Source organism: Amia ocellicauda, chromosome 11, assembly GCF_036373705.1.
Source record: "Amia ocellicauda isolate fAmiCal2 chromosome 11, fAmiCal2.hap1, whole genome shotgun sequence".
In the NCBI taxonomy this organism is placed as follows: Eukaryota; Metazoa; Chordata; class Actinopteri; order Amiiformes; family Amiidae; genus Amia; species Amia ocellicauda.
In genome coordinates this window covers 33,048,025-33,068,726 of record NC_089860.1, presented here as the reverse complement: position 1 = coordinate 33,068,726, position 20,702 = coordinate 33,048,025, and the positions used below count along the sequence as shown (strand labels likewise).

General features: G+C 41.5%; 1 long non-coding RNA gene across 1 annotated transcript in view; it reads left to right on the top strand.

Annotated features, from left to right (window-relative positions):
• The first annotated feature begins 234 nt into the window (after window positions 1–234).
• LOC136763487 (uncharacterized) overlaps window positions 235–20,702 on the top strand; it is a 28,540-nt gene continuing 8,072 nt past the window's right edge. The window contains exons 1-2 of the long non-coding RNA XR_010820987.1: window positions 235–686; window positions 20,482–20,552. This is a non-coding gene — a long non-coding RNA (uncharacterized LOC136763487). The remainder of the gene's footprint in view (window positions 687–20,481; window positions 20,553–20,702) is intronic.

Genomic DNA, 20,702 nt, shown 5'->3' with positions numbered 1-20,702 from the left:
GTTGTGTCACCTCCGTATCATCTTCATGCCACGGCAGGCCATTTTGCTGTGGCAGGTCTCTGTAATATTTCTCTCCACTGAATGTACAGGGGGGCAAATTAATTAGACAGCTGATGGATGGGCTTTTGTGTCAGATCTAAATTCAGACCTGAAGTCATGCGTACAATCATGCGAGCCAAACTGCCTTCGATTCACACGTCTGCTCGGTTCAAAGCCAGTATGAGCTCAGAGAGACCTGCCGAGTCCCAGCGCATGAACAGACTTCAGCTCAGATGAGCGGGCGTCTTGGATTGACCCCATCCAGCGTGCGGGAGGCTGACGAGCCCAGGCATGTTTTCCAGATGATTCCCACTCAAGTCACTCAGAGACCACAGCTTTACGCGAGACAATCCACAGGCTTCTGGCTGCCTTACTGCTGGACAGCTGTTTTTATCCCAATCTTCCGAGTAACCGCTATGACCTCGAGTCAAAGAAGACACTGAACATTGACTGAAAAGCTTAGGCTAGAGAGCGGGGTCAAGGGTGACTCCTAGATGTTTAGCAGAAGAAGAAGGGGAGAGTAGATGCCAGTGGAATTGAAATGGAGAGATCAGTAGAGGGAGAAGAGGAGGACGGAAAGAAGATGACATCCAGAGTCCAGGAAGAGAGAGCAGAGAGACAGGAAGAGTTAAGCGAGTCAGTGACCGGTAGGAGAGCAATTTCAGAGTGAAGTGGATTGTATCTGTGCACAGCTTAGCAAAAATAAGTCAATATCAGTATAATTATATCTAACCATCTATTCATTTATCCATCTATCTATAATTCCTTTCATTGCTCCTCATTTAATCCCACTGAAGACATCGATTGACTACAAATGATGTGTCAAGACAATAACAATTAAAAAATGCCTTTTGCTTCTTGCATAGTCCCTAAAGTATAGGTGCTGGAAACAGTGAGGATATTTCTAGCAAGCCGTGGCATTTGCTTATTAATAAAACACTTTGACATGGGGTTAAGAGGTGCTGGTGTGGGAATAACTTTCACATATGCTTTGCTGACACCTGCTGGCTAATTAAGAACACAAATAAGAGCAGTACACAACTGAGGTGGACCTAAACAATGCCTACCTCTCAAATATCTTCCAGTTAGTTGTGTGTGTTTTTACAGCTGTTGGGGATTAGGTCCACAATGAGCTTTAATGCAAATATCACAGGAATTCCATACGGACTGAAATATGGATCGAAATTGACGGTGTAATAATCGTTACTAATTTCGGCTGCTGCTCATTCAAAGACATAAGATGGAGGCTTTTATCATTTAAAAACTCGGGTAGAAACACCAGCTTTACACCATTGAAAAGGTAGAGATGTTGGAAGCTAGGTTTACCTGCACGCACATTAAGTCTCATTTTAATCTTAAGTCTCGTACTAACACAAGCTGAGGTGCTTCAAGACCCGAGTCCTTTAAAGACTCGCACTACCTGGGCCTTGAAGAACTAAGCCATGTTAATCACAGTCCATTAACGAGGACCTTGTGTAATCGCTACGTAATGAGCCAGTTAACTACAGACCAGGCAGTCGCTTATCTCTGCTGTCTGAAAGGTTATGGAAATCTTTCAGTTCAGTGGGAAGCGTCCCTACGTGGCAGCCACTTTCTTTGAAGGTGCAACTGCAGCCGGGGATGGCAGTGAAGAATATGACGTGATGTACTAGGATTATCTATGTGCAACACAAACGGGGTGAGTGGCAGCAAAGAAAACACATGAACAAATGACAGAGAACCACGGGCGGATAGCAGGGATGTCAATTAACAAAGATGCTTGGAAAAGTGAGAGTTTTATCTTTTCAACCCTCATGATGTATTTATTGTGGCCCTGTGACTTACAAAATGTTCTGAGAATATATAAAAACAGTTCGCAAAGTGTGAAACATCAATTGGCCCAGAACTGCTAGACTTTCCGGGCTTTGAGGATGTGTCTCGGGTGGGTTATATGAGTAAAGGAAGCAGCATGGATCAAATGAACTGCAGCAGCAACTGTCTGCAGCAGCAGACATGATTTACACCGGTCAATTCACGCTGTAAAAGGGGTTCGAGAGTCGGCGTTTCAGGCTCAGTGGATTGCAGATTGAGGATTGGAGGGTTCGATGTCTCTGTGAAACCTGGGCTCATCTATAATTTCAGGCACCCAGTAGAGTTTGAAGCCTTTCAGAAAAGGAGACACAAGTGAGGAGAGAGAGAGAGAAAAGAGACGCCAATCAACCACAAACAAACATACATAAAACAAACATATATAGTATTTCTTTACTAGATTCTGTCAAGTCCAGTGTGCTTATATGGTAACCAATGGCAGTTATGGAGTAGTCATTAATTATAAGCTCTCATGTGATCTGACATGATTACATTAAAACCCTAATTAGTTTTTCTAACTCATACAAGACTGTTGGTTAAGAGTGCTTTGATTCTCTCTCTCTCTCTGTCTGTCTCTCTCACATTACTTCTAATTTTCTCTCTCTTCCTCTGTCTAGCTGGCTTTCTGTCACAAGTAGCTTGTGGGGGAAAATAGCTTTAATTGCATTGAAAAGAAATACGTAAAATAAGCCTTTTATATAAATTGCAATACATAGGTCTGACAAATGTGCTGAAACGAGAATAGACAGGTGAGGTGTCGCTACAGGGATTTTAAAAGTAATTGCTCGTTAATTTGAATGCTATTTGCTTGGTTTAAATATTAATATCTTTTCTGGGAAGACTTGTTGGATTTGTGTTGACCTTGCTCTGCCCAACTTAAATGTTTCTTTTATTTATTGATGTTATTTATGTATTTGAATCCTTTCGGGGATTGCAGCATTTTTGATATCTATATCTCATGGGCCGTGTCAGGAAATAAACAAGCGCTAGCCTGATGATTCGCCAATCATTGAGAAATGTTATTCTGGCTCTAATTATGGTTTACAGACGGGTTACATTGGTTTAAATGAGATCAGAGCTCAGATCTAGTCAACACTCGGACCCGCCTGCTAGTTGCACATTCCTAACTTTACACAAAGTTTCAGATTATGTAAATGAAAAAAGCATGTGACAAAATGAAAAATGACTATTAAATTACACATTTTTTAGGTTCCTGTTAGTTCCTGGGTTGAAGTTCTGATTTAATCTGGTCTACCTGGTTCTGGCTGCCTGGGAAACAATGTTCAAATTGTGCGATGCCCTGGCTGGCCCACATTAACAATACTGTGTGCAGATTGGGTTGCACTGTACTTAAGGGAATGGAAAAAGTCCACTTCAAGGACGACTTCAACATAATGAGAGAAGGACCTGAGGTCACGTGTGAACGATAAGATGCATTTGAGGCTGGAGACAGGAAGGAGTTGTTTACACTGAGCTTTATGGGGGTGTGGCACACACTGCTCAGTCACGTAGTTAAAATCAAGTGTATGAATTTCCCCAAGGAATGGCTGGATGAAATTTTGGGGTCGATCATCAACCATAACTCAAACAGGTTATCCAACAGACTATCCAACTCTCCCTTACAGATTAAAAGTAAATCACTGCAAAATTACTACAGAAAACAATCTTAAAACTGCATCGAAGGACACAAATCTGTGCCAATAAATAACTACTATGAAATTAATCTCTCCAGTAGTCCCATAAAAACGTGTCCCTTGGACTTGCGGTACTGAGTAATGCGGAGGGGAAACTGCTCTCCTAGATAATTATTAAAAACATATTACAGCTACCTAATACACAGTATTTTGTGTTGGCAGGCACAAAGGATTCCCAAGTAGGGTACAAATTAATTTTGGCTCTGTAATTAGTTTTGATTCATGCCTAGTGGCTCTTCTCAAAGCCTGGCTCTAATTACAAAGTAAATAATGTTTAATTCCTGTTTACGAATGGATTCTTCAGATATGTGTTGCTGAGGGAAAAAAAAAAAAACAGACTTCAAACTTATTTCAGATGTTACTTCTGAACTGAAGTAAATGCTGTCTTGGGGGGATGCAAAAACTGCCAAAGTTTGGCCAATTAAAAGCAAAATCCATTAGTGAAGGTGGGGAATACAGAAGCAATTCTGGAATCCAGTTTGGTACAGAAAGCCGCCATTGTTAAGGGGACTGAGGTTCACTTATCTGTCTTGAGTTTTATTTGTGTTTGAGTGATCTAAAGAGTGCAGAGGTATGCAGGCAAGGAAAGCATTTTATAATTGCAGTGAGAAGCTAGACATGTATTTCCAGACGAATGACACAGTTAGATTGACAGTAAGAGCTGTTTAGGAAAATCTAAATCTAATTGCATTAAACAAACACTAAAGGAAGATCTATAACTTCTATTTATGGCCAAATCTTTCCCAACTTAGTCAGTAGCATCAGTTTAATTGTTAGTGGAACATGACTCTTTGGAAAATAGTGGTGAGCCGTGTTTCTGAATGTGTCCTAGTGATTGTTTATTGCATATAATGCAAATAGAGGAAAATGCATTCACATCACATGAGGTTATATCAAGTTTAGTTGATCTATTATGACAAAAATGTCTATACATTATAAATTCCCTCATGGCTGTGTTTTACAACAGTTTTTTGTTTTCTACAAACAGCAGAGGAGGGCCTTATGTGTCATATGAAGATATAATGTCGAAATAGAAACTCCAGCACCAGACAGACCAGACACACTTAGAAAGAAACAAGATCAGAATAGCGGGGTTATTAGTTTTGGAATTGCTGAGAACAAAGAAGCTTTTGAGAACAAAGAAAACTGAAAAGGATAGAAATCTCCCAAGGAAACCATGTTATTCCGATTCGAATATCAAGCTGTCAGGTTGTGAGAAGTCAGACGCCATGGCAAGTGGGAATCATTTTCTTTTTGCTATAAAAGAAAAGTGAAATACTTTTGTTAAGAAGCAACTACAAAATCTATATTTTTTAAATATATTTAACCCCCCTGCAGTACACTGGGAGATTGTGTGAAAAGTTAAAGTCTGACAAACTTTAAAGACAGAAGATGTTTATGTGCAAATTCCCCATGATTGACGAGTCTGGGAATAACATGATTGAGGTTTGACATAATCAGTGTTTGGACACGGGGTAAAGGATCTCTCTGTGTGTATATACTGCTGTTGTTAAAGTAGCTGTTTTTAGCTAGTCGCTGTGAGATATAGCCTTAGGAAACAAACACTTTACTTTTTGACTGTATTGTTTGTTTTTAGGACACAGATTTGTATACTTGTTGTGGTGGAGGGGTTGTATTTGAAATGATAAACACAGTCCCAAAGTCTCGCGGTCGGCACAGAATGCGATTTGACACAACGGGCAGCAGGCCAATCCAATATCACAGTGATCGCACATTCAAGGCCCGATTCAATAAAACCGCCTTCGCTTGGAGGTAATGCTTAAGGTCTAGGTAGAAAGGAAAGGCTTTCTCGTGCAAAGAAACAGGGCCGTGGCACACAAGCCCTCTGATCACCTTGGCATTTGAAGTAAAGAAATGTTAGAGAAGTTCACCATTATCCCCCCCATCTGCCTAAGAGTCTCATCCCCGGCCCCCGGTGAACAGAGAGCGCCGCACCGGGAGAGATCAGACAGCGACACCGACAGCCCGGTGACAGCGGTGAACGCCTTTTCATCATTGTAACAGCATGTGGCGCTCAGCAGGTGTCTGACAGTCCCCGAGTGTCGAGAGTGCGATTAAGCAGAAGCGCAGGCAGAGGGGGAAGCATGCCACGTAGGATGAGGAGAAAAAGTTTGGCATTGCAGAAGTTGCCAGCCTTATGCCTTCATGACCAAACTCTTGTGTGCGGGTGAAATGAAGGACTGTAAATCAAAGCCTGGAAATATCACTTGTGCTTTATGGTGGATTTTACCCACTCACCCTTGCCCTGTCCGTTGTTTGCTCTTCAGCCAGCTAAACAAAGAGTTTGACACCCATAACACTGCTTACACACTGTATAAGATGTCCAAGTATCGCCTGTCAAACACAGTGAGATGCCATGTAGATCAAGCTTGGAACTACTGTTTGCAACTCTATTTTTTTAAACTTGAGCCCTTGCAAATATACAATGGCAACCGATTATTTATTTATTGTATTTGTCATGTGCTTCTCCATTTGTGGTGTAAATGGTCCGACGCTCACAAAACAACAACAGCCATAATGACACCAACTCTCTAAAAAGTGTATTCACACAGTGAGGGATGCACATTGTCTTTTACTGTTTTTGTCCTTGTTTCTTCTGACCCAAACTTTAGAACTACCTACACAAGAAACAGACTTTAACAATGTTCATGCATCCGTTCCTCTTTGTGCCTGCTGTTTTGTCACCGCTGTATTATTATTTATTCCTAAGCAGATGCCTTCATCCAGAGCAATTTACAGTTTACACAAGAAACATTTTAAAGCATTACAAAAGTGCAGTAATACAATCAGTCCAGTAAGCACACATCCCAGTACAATGAGCTAACAACTGCAGACATAATACAGTTGAGTCTGAGGTGTGTGCTAAAAGGAGAGGAAGGCGTAGAAGTCACAAAACTTCTGTCAAGGCTACTCATTTTAACGCAGCTTTGTGTTTCAAAGGCAGTGCAGGCATGTTGAACCCATAACCATGTGAATAGTTCAGTCGCCCGATGGTAAATTTAATACCCAAGGGGAAGCATCTTTCACGTTGGCTGGCCGCTTCTATAAATTATTTTCTGCAGCTGTGATTTACACGGGCTGTCCTTCTGCCTATTTTAAAGCAGGGCTGTTGACTCATCTGTTTGGGAACAGTCCGATCGCTGGGATTGATTACCGATCCATCTCCATCCGTCGGCCTCCACACGACAGACTCCTTGGCAGACATGAACTAAAACTCATAATTAAAACTGAATAAGACCTAATGAATACATTATGATTTCGTCAATGTGGGTGGCATGTCGTCTGCAGATGGATGGGTCTGTATTGTCAAAGTATATATATTTTTTAAGATACATAGAGGGGAAAATTCATTATCACAAGCCCATCCAAGTCCATTTTCTGTTTGTTTTAGTTTTTTGTCGAATTTATTTTCAAATTGGAGATAATCGCTTGAACTCTCCGGCAATGTCACGGCCGTCCAGGAACACATTGCAAGATAATCTCAGCCTCTGTGTTTCAGCACCGCATCCCATTACTGCTCTTGTAGTTATTTTCTCCCTATTTCACCCACAGAATTCGGGCTGTTCCTAATAACTGTGAGAGCTGCTTAAGGACCGGGCGATTCCTCCGGCAGCCGGTGTAATTATTGTTAACACTAGCAAATGCCCTTGAGATTTTATGGCACCAAAAAAAGAAAAAAAAGAGCCAGGGGGAATGAGTATATTATTCCAAATCACTGCGTGAGCAAGGAAACTGTCTCACCCATCCTTTTATTAAAAATGAATAATGCAGCAAAGGCAACTGTCTGTCATTATTTACTTTCCTGGTAGGGATTTAGGTCTGTTATACAGTTTAGAGAAGTGCAGATCATACTGATTTATTATTAAGAAGAAGAAGAAGAAAAATAAGAATTTGTGGGGGAACCTGATTGACTTTCTGTGCCAGCTTCTTTACATCCTCTGCTCAACCGACCGTTATCTTAATTAGCAGCTAATTACCTTTAATTATCAGCTTACCAGCTTTAAGTGAAAATATCCAGTATGGATGTCGAGACAAATTTCACTTCTCCAGTGGTCAAGTCCGAACTGCTGATGTTGTGCTTTTTCCACGGTGGCTGATAAATTCCCAGGACTGCAGATGTGCTCCTCAAATCCCACCTTTTTGAACAGCTTTTAAAAGAGCAAATGTATTCTTTGACATGGAAATCTGATCTCGATCCAGGCAGCTGCAGGCCAAAGCCACCTGGGACACCAGCTGATGCCTTCAAAACTAGAAAGAGGGTGTATCCTTCATCGTGTGTAAGACCCTGCCTTGAGTATTGCCCCAGCTGTGCCAATGTGAAGCCTGGCATCGTATGATATCAGGACTTGACCACAGCTGGGGGTATTTAGAAACCCCTTGGTGCAGGTTCGAAGGAAGGCCCAGCTGGTGTAAGAGTGTAGTAGCTGTAAGCGTGTAAGTAGTGTAGTAACTGTTGGCTCCCTCTGGATAAGAACATCTCAAACCAGTACTGCACCACCGTCACCCTAACAAGTTGAGCTTACTTAAAAAGAAAAAGAAACTCTTTGCCTCAAAACAATTGAGTAATGGTACTCAGCATTTTTTCTTTAAACCATCAGTAATGGTAGCTGCTTTGGCTTTCCACATCTGCTACTGGGAAGTGAATGTTAAAAGGAAAACGTAGCTTCTGTCTCTGTGGCTTTCAACCTGAGGCCAAAGTAAACACAGTCTGCTTTCTTTCTGATAAAGATGTGTGTTCAGGAGGCAAGGCCAGAGAAGCAGGTAGAGGAAAGATCCGTGGAATTTGATTTGAGAAGAGAGAGCTACGTGCCATTAATCGCGTCTCGAAGGTTGGAAAAGCCAAATAAAGCCTTTAATCTGCCACGACCCACCACAGACAACGCTCGGCTCATTTTGTTGTTTTCTTTTTGTTTCCAGAAGCTCGGTGGGAGGACAGGGGGAACACAACTCTTCTGTTTCCACTTGATCCCCCTGTCATTCCCCAAATCTGACTACCAGCCCGACAAGCACCAGACGCTCCTCAGATTAACCCGCTCTCTTTCAAGCGCCTGTAACAATCTAGGAAGTGTTAAAGGGTGGCGATTAAGCACGCATGCTAATTAGAATTCACGAGTAGACCGTTGCATGTTAATTGGGAAGATTGCAAACTATTTGGGGACAAAAAAACAAATAATTAAGTGTGTAGCTGTACTCTGTGTCCTTTTCTGCAAACCTCCTTTCTTCTTCACAGATTCAGTTTGTTTTATGTCTGCCTGTTGTTGAGATATATTGTTATATATTAACGTTTGCTGATTTGTTGTGGGGTTTGTAATTAAGCTGAACCTTTGCACAGACCCACTGAATTGAAACTTCATTAATATGAGGGAACTCGATACATGATGCTGAAGGGAGGGGAAGGAAGTGTTAATTTCTCTGGAAAGCAAGGGGTGACACTACACCTACAAAACCAATCATAAGTAAGACATGCACTTATTAATGAACAGGAAGCTGTAGGAGTTATAAATGAGGAAACCAGAATTCTCCATTTCTCTTAAGAAAATACGACAGTGTCCAATCGAGAGGAGGCCATTCACCCCATCGTGCTCCTTTGGTGTCCATTAATAACTAAGTCCTAACTAATCCTATCCAGTCTGTTTTTGAATGTTCCCAAATTGTCTCTTCAGCCACATCGCTGGGGAGTTTGTTCAGATTGTGACGCCTCTCTGTGTGAAGAAGTGTCTCCTGTTTTCCGTCTTGAATGCCTTGAAGCCCAATTTCCATTTGTGTCCCGGGTGCGTGTGTCCCTGCTGATCTGGAAAAGCTCCTCTGGTTTGATGTGGTCGATGCCCTTCATGATATTGAAGACTTGGATCAAGTCCCCACGTAGTCTCCTCTGTTCCAGGGTGAAAAGGTTCAGGTCCTCAGTCTCTCAGTAGGACTTTCCCTTCAGACCTGGAATAAGTCTGGTTGCTCTCCTCTGAACTGCCTCTAGAGCAGCGATATCTTTCTTGAAGTGTGGAGCCCAGAACTGTCCACAGTATCCAGATGAGCTCTAACTAGTGCATTGTACATCAGAACATCACTGCCCTTGTGCTCAATTCTACACTTTTGACAATATACCCTAACATGCTGTTTGCCTTTTTATTCCATCCCACATTGTTAGGATGGAGAAAGAGAGGAAACCATGTAGACTCCATCTAAGCAAACAAAACACACCGCTTTAATTGAAATTAAAAGCTTCCAGTTATCAGCAGTTCAGAGCTGCCAGCGTGAAAGTGAGCAACACGTCAAAGAACGCAATCTAGAGCATAAAGTCTTGACATGGAGATGTTTCTTGACAACAGTGCAACAAATTACCCTAAAGCGCAGGAGCTCCCTATCACTGCTGCGAACACATCATCACAATAGGCAAAACATGGCGTACGGTTCAGTGAGATGATTAAGTGACTCAGTGGTCTGCTCAAAGCTCCGCCGCTGCCATTGTGGTGGTAAACAGAGTTCAGCGCACCATGAGGCCGGTACGTCTGCACCGTATAATGTTTTTATTCTCAGGCCTGCACGTGTTGTTCAGTTTCCATCAGATCAGAGACCCCGTTATGGGAACGAGTAAACATGCAATTAATGCTTTTAACGAGGATGCAGAAGGCACAGGTACCTCCAATAAAAGAGAAGCCAGATGTCATCTGGGCTCATTATTGAGTGAACTCTATCCAGTCATTATTTCTAAGCATAGGGATGTAAATTAATAGATCTGTTAAATGAGTTGCCAACAAAATCTACCTATTATCTTCCAGGAAATCCAGTGTCTGAGTCTTTCTGAGGCTCCACAATACAGCGCAGTCATGTCTTGTAGTCTTGTAGGCGTTCTTGGCCGTCGTATGGCGCTTTACGAATCCATAGACAAAGCATTGTGAAGTAGTAAACGATTGGCTTCAACTCATTCCAAGCTTTTGACCTATAGCGTGTTTAAATATGTGTGTATCTATAAATATGTAGACATACACACTTCACCAGCACGCATCCAGCTTTCTCCTGCTAACCTATTTAAATGTAAATTGATATTGTGCTCTTTATCTGTATTGTTCGCAGTATTAGGCATAAAGAACAAGGTCAGGGGGTTTGTATTGTAAATTAAATTTGAATTCCAATGCCTGTCGTTAGCAATCCACCCTCCTGCTCTTAATAGATGGGAAGATAGAGCGCAGTGAACAGTTGTGTAGTGCGGTTGTGTCGCAGGATTGAAACTGACATCGGAAAGAATGGCGGCTCTGTTTGGCTTTTCCCAGCCCTTTACCAATAATTTTTAGCAGGATTAAAAGTGGATATAGGCATCTTCCAATTGAATTAATAACAGACATAGGCCGTGTGCAGAAACATTCATGAAAAGGTGGATCAGAATATTCTAAACGCAATCATTAGCGAATTATTTCAAACAAAACTGTTTTGTTATGGCAACTTGATTTCTCCCATTTAATAGCAGACTTGGTAATGAGAGAGAAATACCACCAGCATCTCAGACCTCTGAACACAAGCCCCCCCCGCCCCGTCCCCTTGCTCCCTCTTAGAAGATTAGTCTCATTTGCCTAATTTAAATTGATGCGGAGATTTCAATCAACTGTGCTCAGGTTGAAAGAGCAGAGCCTTCAATCAGATCCAGCCATTTGATCACTGTAATTACCTTCTGTCTTGACATGTGAGCTTTCTTTGCTTTATTTCATTATTTTTTTAATTGCCCGTATAACCAGTACATGTGCGTATAGCGCCCTGTTTAGTATGGGAGACTTAACACTGGAGTAATTAAGCCAGCAATGTCAAACTCGCTTGCACTCTCTGAACATCACTGGTTTGTTTTTTCTTTCTCAAGGAAGACTTGTTTTGGTGTCTTAATTTTCCCCAATCGTGTCTGTTGGGACCAGTGGAAGCTGCCCTATCTCTACGTTATTATTTTACGTATATTTCCCCTGTTTATCTTCCCCCTGCTTCCTCATTTTTAATACCTCAATATACAGAGAAAGAAAAGGACTGCGTTTCAGAAAACAGGAGCCGAATGTCATCCACTCTGTGTCAAGGGTTTCATAAAGGGTGTCTGCATACCTGAGGCCAGGATAATAAAATACAACAAGAACCACTTGAGTGAGATCTATGGAGAAACGAGGTGTACCTGCGAATGTCCTTGAGCGAGAATTTGGCAGATAAGCAAACCGGCTAGGGGACGCACGATCCTGTGGGTATACAGGGATCTGTGTGACACTTTGCGAGTCAGCTCCAGTGAACTCCCGGGCGTTTTTCAGATTTTAATGAGTTATTCTCTCCTCATACCCTGTATATCGCTCTGAATGAGCTCTTTCCCTCACACAGCCAGAAGAACTTGAGTATAATATGTTGCACTAGAGTAAAAACACGTCGACCTTCTTGATGTATGCTTAAACAACTAAAAAGTCTGTTCCCTGTGTTTGTTCTTGATAAGTATTTGTGCGTTTTTGAAGAGAACCACTCATAGCTACTGGTTTCAACCCTTTAGAGGCCCCATCCAGGCACATCATGTTGAATTAAAAGAGACGTGAGGGGTGACATCATCAGTGCAACAGCAGTGTAATTTGGTGGAGGTCAGTGAGAGTTTGCAGGTAGACTCTCAGTGGGGGGGTGCTGATCCTTACAGCTGGAGAGGTGTGTTTGAAAGCTGCTCTGCTTTGAGATGAGTGGAGAGAGACAGATGGCTTTCTGCAGCCCAGACAGCGAGCCAGAGAGAGATTGCCGTTTTTTAAACCCGGGGGAAAGCACGCCCGAAAGCTCATCTCTCGCCGTCGAAGGCAAACTAAAACCCACACTGAGAGAAATCGATGTCTGTGTCCCCGAGTAGCAGGGCCTTCCCTGCAGCGAGGCGAAGACACGGATCACGGCAAAGGCAGGTTCAGTGAGTTCAATTTGTCAGGCGGTCGGGGGGAAGCGTGATCTCAGTGACGATCGCTGGGACTGTTTTTCCTTTTCCTAATTGTTCATTAGTCTCCTGCTTTGTGAGAGATGTTTCCCTCATGTTTGGCAGCCAAGCTCTCACGGGGAACTCTTGCCAAGACGCAAGAGATGGTTGTGCTCGGTTACATTTAACCAAAAACTGAAAGAGAAAGCCCCTAAAAAATGAAATGTATTTTAACATATATAATATTGTTTTTAAATGTGTACAGCACATACGTTAGTGTGAAAGGCGCTATACTTCTTCTTCTTCACCTTATTATTTATTGGTTCTGTTGTAGATCTACATGCATTCTATTCAAGTGTCTCTCATTTCCTATAAAAGCTGATTTGTTGCCCTGTACTAAACAAGTTATTATATTCTGTGTTTAAATAGTCTACGATATGTAACAATGGGAACTAACCTGTTATAGTTCCTATTTTGACTGAGACAAGTTGCAAACGTGACACATTTCGTTAGTGTCTCAGTTGGATGTTTGGCCTTGGTCCCGTGACCCCACCGAGACATTCCTCACAACCATATATACTCCAAATAAATAATGAATCAATGCATCTTCCACGATAGAGCCACAGAAGAAAGCTTTTGTGTTGAATGCCTGTCTTTCCCCTCCCATCCGTCAGTGTCAATCCTCCACTGGTAGTTAAACGGTACACTGTCTCGATGAGCGCCGTGAATGACGGGCGCAGTATCGCGGACAACCGGTGAAAGATCTTCAAGGTCTACTAAATATACACCAATTAACCTTCTGTCTATCTCCGAGATCTGATGAAGTTGTTCAGTAAGCGTTCTGTCACCGTTGACGCTGGACAATTGATTGAGTCAGGGCTGCCGAAAGTGCGCCGCAGACCGAGGAGGCCGTCAGTCATTCGGGAAACCTTTCGATTCCCTGATCTCAAGAGGCCCATTTTTAATAACATAAATAACCAAACTCCGTGCTTATAGATCCAAAATGACGCTTGTTTTCTGCTTGTAAACACAATCACACTCAACGTCTTACAAAACTGGTTATTCATGTTGGTGTTTATGATATAGAATAGAAAACAGTGAGAGGAAATCTTTCTTTAACCAGTTATAAGACTTCAGAGATGGATGTTGCAGATTACAGGAATGAACTAGCAATTTGTAATAATGTAATTCCTATGAATAACAATGAAACAACCATTTTGGATCTATGCTCTGTTATTTATGTATACAATACAATTAAAATGATATATTAGGTCTGAAATGCATTATACGTAGTGATTTTATACTAATTTCTAACGCCAGTCCTTAGATGGGCTTTATAACAAATTTCTGTGCAATATTTACAATAAACTGCTGTTCACAATCAATCATATTAATTAGAACATAGAACATCAATTGGTTCTAAATCTATAATTGTGGTAAATAAAAGGTAACACAAGATTTTAAATTGAAATATTATGCATAACTACTAATGGGTTTGTTTCCTGATTTGAAAATATATCCCAAATAGCTACACAGGCCTTATATATAAATTAATGTAAAGCCACTGGGGATTTATTAACTCTGGGTATGAATTTGTCTTCAATTTGAAAGGTGGCCATCTTGGCAGAATTAAGGTTAAACAAGCAAGATCATAGTGTGTCTCCGTTGCTTTCCTTGGGGGCTGTAACGTCAGGATGCCTATTCAACGTTTTAATTAGGTGATTTATTAAAAATGTCACTTACCTGAACCAGTTTCATCATTCTTAACAGTCTGAAGTTATGGTAAAATAAAGAGAGCTTTAAAACCCACTGGGCCGTGGCTGTTGATAAAGAACACATTGCAGAAATATCATCTAGGTATAGATTTATGATAAATACATCCACATCAAATATAATCAAGAAAATATCACAGCTCTCTCTGGTGGAAGATGTTGGTCATAACCTTTCAGCTCTGAACTCACGTAAGTAATATAGTTATTCATGGTGGAGTGTGTGAAGGTATTGATTACTTGGGAATACGTTTCTTACTTGACTGATCTTGACATGAAGGTGCAGGCTATCTAGTCCTAGTTTCTGACTTCAAAAGACACTAAACCGAGACTCACCAGAAGTTAGGGAGGCTTGATCATCAAAGCGGGAGTTTGATCTTCAACCCTCTCCAACACCTTCCCGATTTCGACACTGCAGAGCTGGATCGGTGGCTGATTTGAAAGATTCCCCGGTGGATCTGATACTGACCTACGATGCTCTTTCACCCCGGGGGTGTTTTTATCCTGAGGTCTCATAATATGGATTTTCTGATTGACTCGAGTGATATTGCCTTGAGTGAACCGGAGAGAAGACGCATGACTATTTCTGTTCACTAAATAAATTCCCCATTAAATATGATGCATTTAGCTCCTGAGCCAATGGAAATAAAAAGATGGTTCCTTATAAATTTGTATTGGCCATCTGATTGACAAGGTACAGTGAGGGAAAAAAGTATTTGATCCCCTGCTGATTTTGTACGTTTGCCCACTGACAAACAAATTATCAGTTTATAATTTTAATGCTAGGTGTATTTTAACAGTGAGAGACAGAATAACAACAAAACAATCCAGAAAAACGCATTTCAAAAAAGTTATAAATTGATTTGCATGTTAATGAGGGAAATAAGTATTTGATCCCCTATCAATAAGCAAGATTTCTGGCTCCCAGGTGCCTTTTATACAGGTAACGAGCTGAGACTCTCTTAAAGGGAGTGCTCCTAATCTCAGCTCGTTACCTGTATAAAAGACACCTGTCCACAGAAGCAATCAATCAATCAGATTCCAAACTCTCCACCATGGCCAAGACCAAAGAGCTGCCCAAGGATGTCAGGGACAAGATTGTAGACCTATACAAGGCTGGAATGGGCTACAAAACCATCGCCAAGCAGCTTGGTGAGAAGGTGACAAATGTTGGTGCGATTATTCGCAAATGGAAGAAACACAAAATAACTGTCAGTCTCCCTCGGTCTGGGGCTCCATGCAAGATCTCACCTCGTGGAGTTTCAATGATCATGAGAATCCTGATGAGGAATCAGCCCAGAACTACACGGGAGGATCTTGTTAATGATCTCAAGGCAGCTGGGACCATAGTCACCAAGAAAACAATTGGTAACACACTACGCCGTGAAGGACTGAAATCCTGCAGCACCCGCAAGGTCCCCCTGCTCAAGAAAGCACATGTACAGGCCCGTCTGAAGTTTGCCAATGAACATCTGAATGATTCAGAGGAGAACTGGGTGAAAGTGTTGTGGTCAGATGAGACCAAAATTGAGCTCTTTGGCATCAACTCAACTCGCCGTGTTTGGAGGAGGAGGAATGACCCCAAGAACACCATCCCCACCGTCAAACATGGAGGTGGAAACATTATGCTTTGGAGGGTGTTTTTCTGCTAAGGGGACAGGACAACTGCACCACGTCAAAGGGACGATGGACGGGGCCATGTACCGTCAAATCTTGGGTGAGAACCTCCTTCCCTCAGCCAGGGCATTGAAAATGGGTCATGGATGGGTATTCCAGCATGACAATGACCCAAAACACACAGCCAAGGCAACAAAGGAGTGGCTCAAGAAGAAGCACATTAAGGTCCTGGAGTGGCCTAGCCAGTCTCCAGACCTTAATCCCATAGAAAATCTGTGGAGGGAGCTGAAGGTTCGAGTTGCCAAACGTCAGCCTCGAAACCTTAATGACTTGGAGAGGATCTGCAAAGAGGAGTGGGACAAAATCCCTCCTGAGATGTGTGCAAACCTGGTGGCCAACTACAAGAAACGTCTGACCTCTGTGATTGCCAACAAGGGTTTTGCCACCAAGTACTAAGTCGAAGGGGTCAAATACTTATTTCCCTCATTAACATGCAAATCAATTTATAACTTTTTTTAAATGCGTTTTTCTGGATTTTTGTTGTTGTTATTCTGTCTCTCACTGTTAAAATACACCTACCATTAAAATTATAGACTGATCATTTCTTTGTCAGTGGGCAAACGTACAAAATCAGCAGGGGATCAAATACTTTTTTCCCTCACTGTAGCCAGACAGTGACATCGCTTGGAACCACAGCCAACAAAGCGGACAGACTCTTAATGCTCTACAACATCTGTTGGCCCCCAACCAAATCTTAGCACTACCAAAAAGGGCCAGTTCAAGGTGGGTAAGATGTTTGTAAAAGTCACTTCTCTGTTGGGCAGGCAGATACTTCCACAGGCACTCAGTCAGTCAGGGGCTCTGCAGGTGGTCCGAAGAACACAACTGCTCTGTCTCACTCAACGTCCTTGAGCTGAACACTAGAGCAAATGCTCAGAGGTGTCAACAATGCAGAGATCAATGTTTTAATGCCGACACAAAGCCGAATTCTACATTCAAAACATAAAAGTTGTGTTTGTAATGTTATCACTACTGTATTTCCTTCTATTTTAGTATAAACATTTTTCTAGTTTGGTTGTAACTTTAGATTTTCCAGTTAAGGGGAATACTGGTTTAACGTTTTCAGGTTTGAAGTGACGAGCAGCATCATAAAATTGAAAGTAATTTTATTAACACTGATTGGTACTACAATAGAAATTAGTAGTAGTAGTAAAAGCAGAAGATTAATATACTTATGTGACAAAATATTAGGGTGGCATGGTGGTTTAGATTTAATGCTGCTCCCTCACAGTTCCTGGAACCCAGGTTTCGATCCTGGCTTTGGACACCTGTCTGTAGAGTTTGCTTGTTCTGTTACCCTGTGGGGTTTTGCTGGGTGCTCTGGTTTCATCCCACTTTGCTCTTTTCCAAAAATAATAAATTCAGGCAAAAACTGCATTTTCGAAATGCAAAATGGTAATTATTTATCAATGATAAATTATGAATAATTATGAATTTACAATAAATACATTGTCAGTGCTAATTTGTATACGATTGAGCCACCAGAGCGAATGAAAGTGCAATTTTTTCTCCATTTTAACTTCACATAAATTATCATATATACTGGCCATTGTGTGGCTACATCCAGCACATTTTGCGTAAAATATCTTGAATTGTAGTTCTGTTATAAATATCTAAATATTACAAGTTGGCATGCAAGAATAAGCTCTGTTATACTGCTGGTAATTAAATCATGACAGTTCCACAGATATTGCAATGTTTCTTTTACAACAAATTAAGAAAGATTTAAACAACCAAACCTGTAACAGCTGCAATGTTTACTAGATTGCGTTTATAGGCTATGTTGTAATACTTTAGGTGTTTTCGGACCACGGCGGCACTCGAACCCAGAGCCCCCACCCCGCACTGCAGCCACTTTACTGCATCAGAGGTCAGTGCTGCCTTAGCGAGGCTTTAGAATGGTTACAATATTATTTTATTTACTATTTAAATAAAAAAGCGATGCTGAACCGCCTGAAAATGGCGATCCCCCAAAATTGACGACGCAGTAGAGAACTGACCACCACTGAAACTCACCCCATGGGAAGCGACAGCAGGACTCAGTCTGGATTTTCATGGAGAGGCCTAGGGCCACAGGGACTACAGGGCCTCTAACTGGGAGCCCTTATGATTGGAAAGCTACGCTGAGCCCTCTGAGCCACCACGGGTCCTAGTTTTTGTATTTTCAGCTACGCATTGTTTTACCCAGCAGCCTGCACTTCTTGTGCACTTGGCTTTGAGCAACAGAGAAGGCAGGTGACTCTGAGTGGAGAGACGGTCACGGCAGTCGCCATGTTTCCAGCCTGTTTCCCCTCAGCCCCACGCACAGTCAGTCTCGGGCTCCCCGCGGCGGGACGCAAAGGTGTTTTAAACAAAAGACAGACTGTTCATGTTTAAAAGTATAAAAGTTGGATAGCTATTCCACGGTTGTCTCTATGTCTACTGGATGCGAGTGTTTACTAATGTTTCCTACTGAAAAGTTATCTGTTAAACTTCCATCGTATCTAAACGTAAATTCGTGCCAAGTACTTGGCCGTTCTTTTTTAATCCATCTGACAATCAGATTCTTCTACATAAATGTGTTGTGTGTTTAGTTGAGTTTTATGCAGATTACTTTTAATTTATACAATTTAGGGCAAAGTCCATACGAATGGTCAGTTTGCTGTTAGTGTTGCTAGATACTATTTAATACATTTTTGGAAAAATGATAGACAGTGTTGTAAACCAGCTTTAATACTTTGTTAATATATGCATTTATTTTACTGTCGGGCCAACATGAACACCATGTGCCCTGGCAGTGTGGACCCAGGCAGCAGTGCTGGCTGACATGACTCTTCCACCCTTCACAATAATGAAGTCTCAAGTGGCTTTCAGATCCTGTAATCTTATAACTCTTTTTATGAAGCGTTATTAAAGATTTATATTAAAGCAGGAGAGTCTGTGAGATACTGAACACATTGACAACATCACTGCGGTAGTGCCCTTGTAGGGGGCCATTGGGAATCTTGTCACTGTAGCCATTTCCTGTCCAGCCCTCAAGACATGTTACTTTAAAAGTATATAGAAGATGCTTTACGACACACATCTAATTGCTTTCCCTGTATAATACAAAGTCATCGATTCAGCTGCCTGAACATTACAGACACACATGAATTCAAGTGCACAGTGTCTTTGTCATATATTGGCATTGTTGTGTTTGTATTTCAGTGAAGATACCATTCTTTTTAGGCACTGCCTTTCAGGAAATTGTTGATGCTTGTAACATCCACATCCAGAATTTGACTTAGTTAATTAAAGTATCTGTTAAGATACCAGTACTACCATTTGTAAATAAGGTATTCAAGCCTCTTTTGTCCCAGCTCTGAACATCTAGGTATGTTGCATGCGTGTATGTACATGCAGGCATCTTGTGGACAAGTCACATGTACAGTATGTAGAAAGTGTTGCAAGTGCATCGTGTGGTAACTGCTGATGTGTCGCAGTCATGTTGTACTATGGACCAGTCATGCATTGCAATGTAGATCTTCTGTCTGATTAAAAAATATGTCAATCTTTGATGCTGGCAAAGGTTCATGAATAAAAGTAGATTCAGCTATTACAAATACATTCTGCTGGTCCTGGTTAGTCTGAGAAGTTTATTTACCAAACTGTGGAGACAAGGCAACTCAAATTAAAATTGGTGACTGCATACATTTAGAAAGAAGAAAAGCAGTCCCCAATGCTCGAGTGATGTAAGGACTTGCTGAACTATGGAGTGTGAGGTGGGTCTGGTCTCGTCCACACCATTGATCACTTGCACTCATAGTTAATATGTCTGGCTACACTAATTATATTGTCATTATTGCACATATTGATGTATGTGAGGGCTAGTCTTGGACTGAATGTTACATTTATGAATAGATTAAATTATAATCTAGATAAAACAGAACCTTTGGATTTGATTAAACCCCATTTATTTATTTGTATATTAACGTGAAAAATGATTAATTATACATCAGTATATTATGTTTTGAATGCCACTTTCTTTGTATATACATTTAATTTGAACTATCCTATTATTAAACTACTACTATCCATACTCGTACTATCCTTAATTAAAGTGCAGAGCCCACTGTCCTCCTTTTTGGTCTCTGTAATTTCTCAGTTTCAGATATTTCTCTGTTCTGCCGCTCATATCATTTCTGATATTAACTCTAACTCTGCCTAATAACCGTATTTACAGCTGTCCATTTGTGCACAAGTGAAAGAATGTCAGATTGTTACGTTTGTAACTTAGATCAGTTCCACTAAGCCCGGGTAGCGGAGGCAGCCATCTGACCCTCAGCAGCATTAGACGCCTCACAGCTGGGGAAGGAGACATGTCCTCATGGGCTGCAGGCTGCCTGGAGCCCTGTGGTGAGGGGGGACATGTTAGACTTCACTGCCCACTACACAAGACTCAACACACCAAATAAATCGCCGCACAAGCCACATATACAATAGTTTATTGAGCAGGCATGGAAAACAGAGATAATAGGACTACAATGTTCCCTTTCTTGTTTTTGTCTTTGTCTTCTAGGCTGGCATGAAGATTTGACCAAGAATGAAGACCCTGGACTTTGTGTGGGAAAGCGTGACAATGTCCCGATGGTAATTTTCTGCAGTTTCTTGTGTTTTACATCACTCACTCACTCTCTCTCTCTCTCGATAACCTTGATTTTTCTGAATTGGCGTAGAGATGGATGGAACCCTTTTGTAAAGTAGACAACGCAGAATGTTTTAGTTGACTGTGTTAAATCT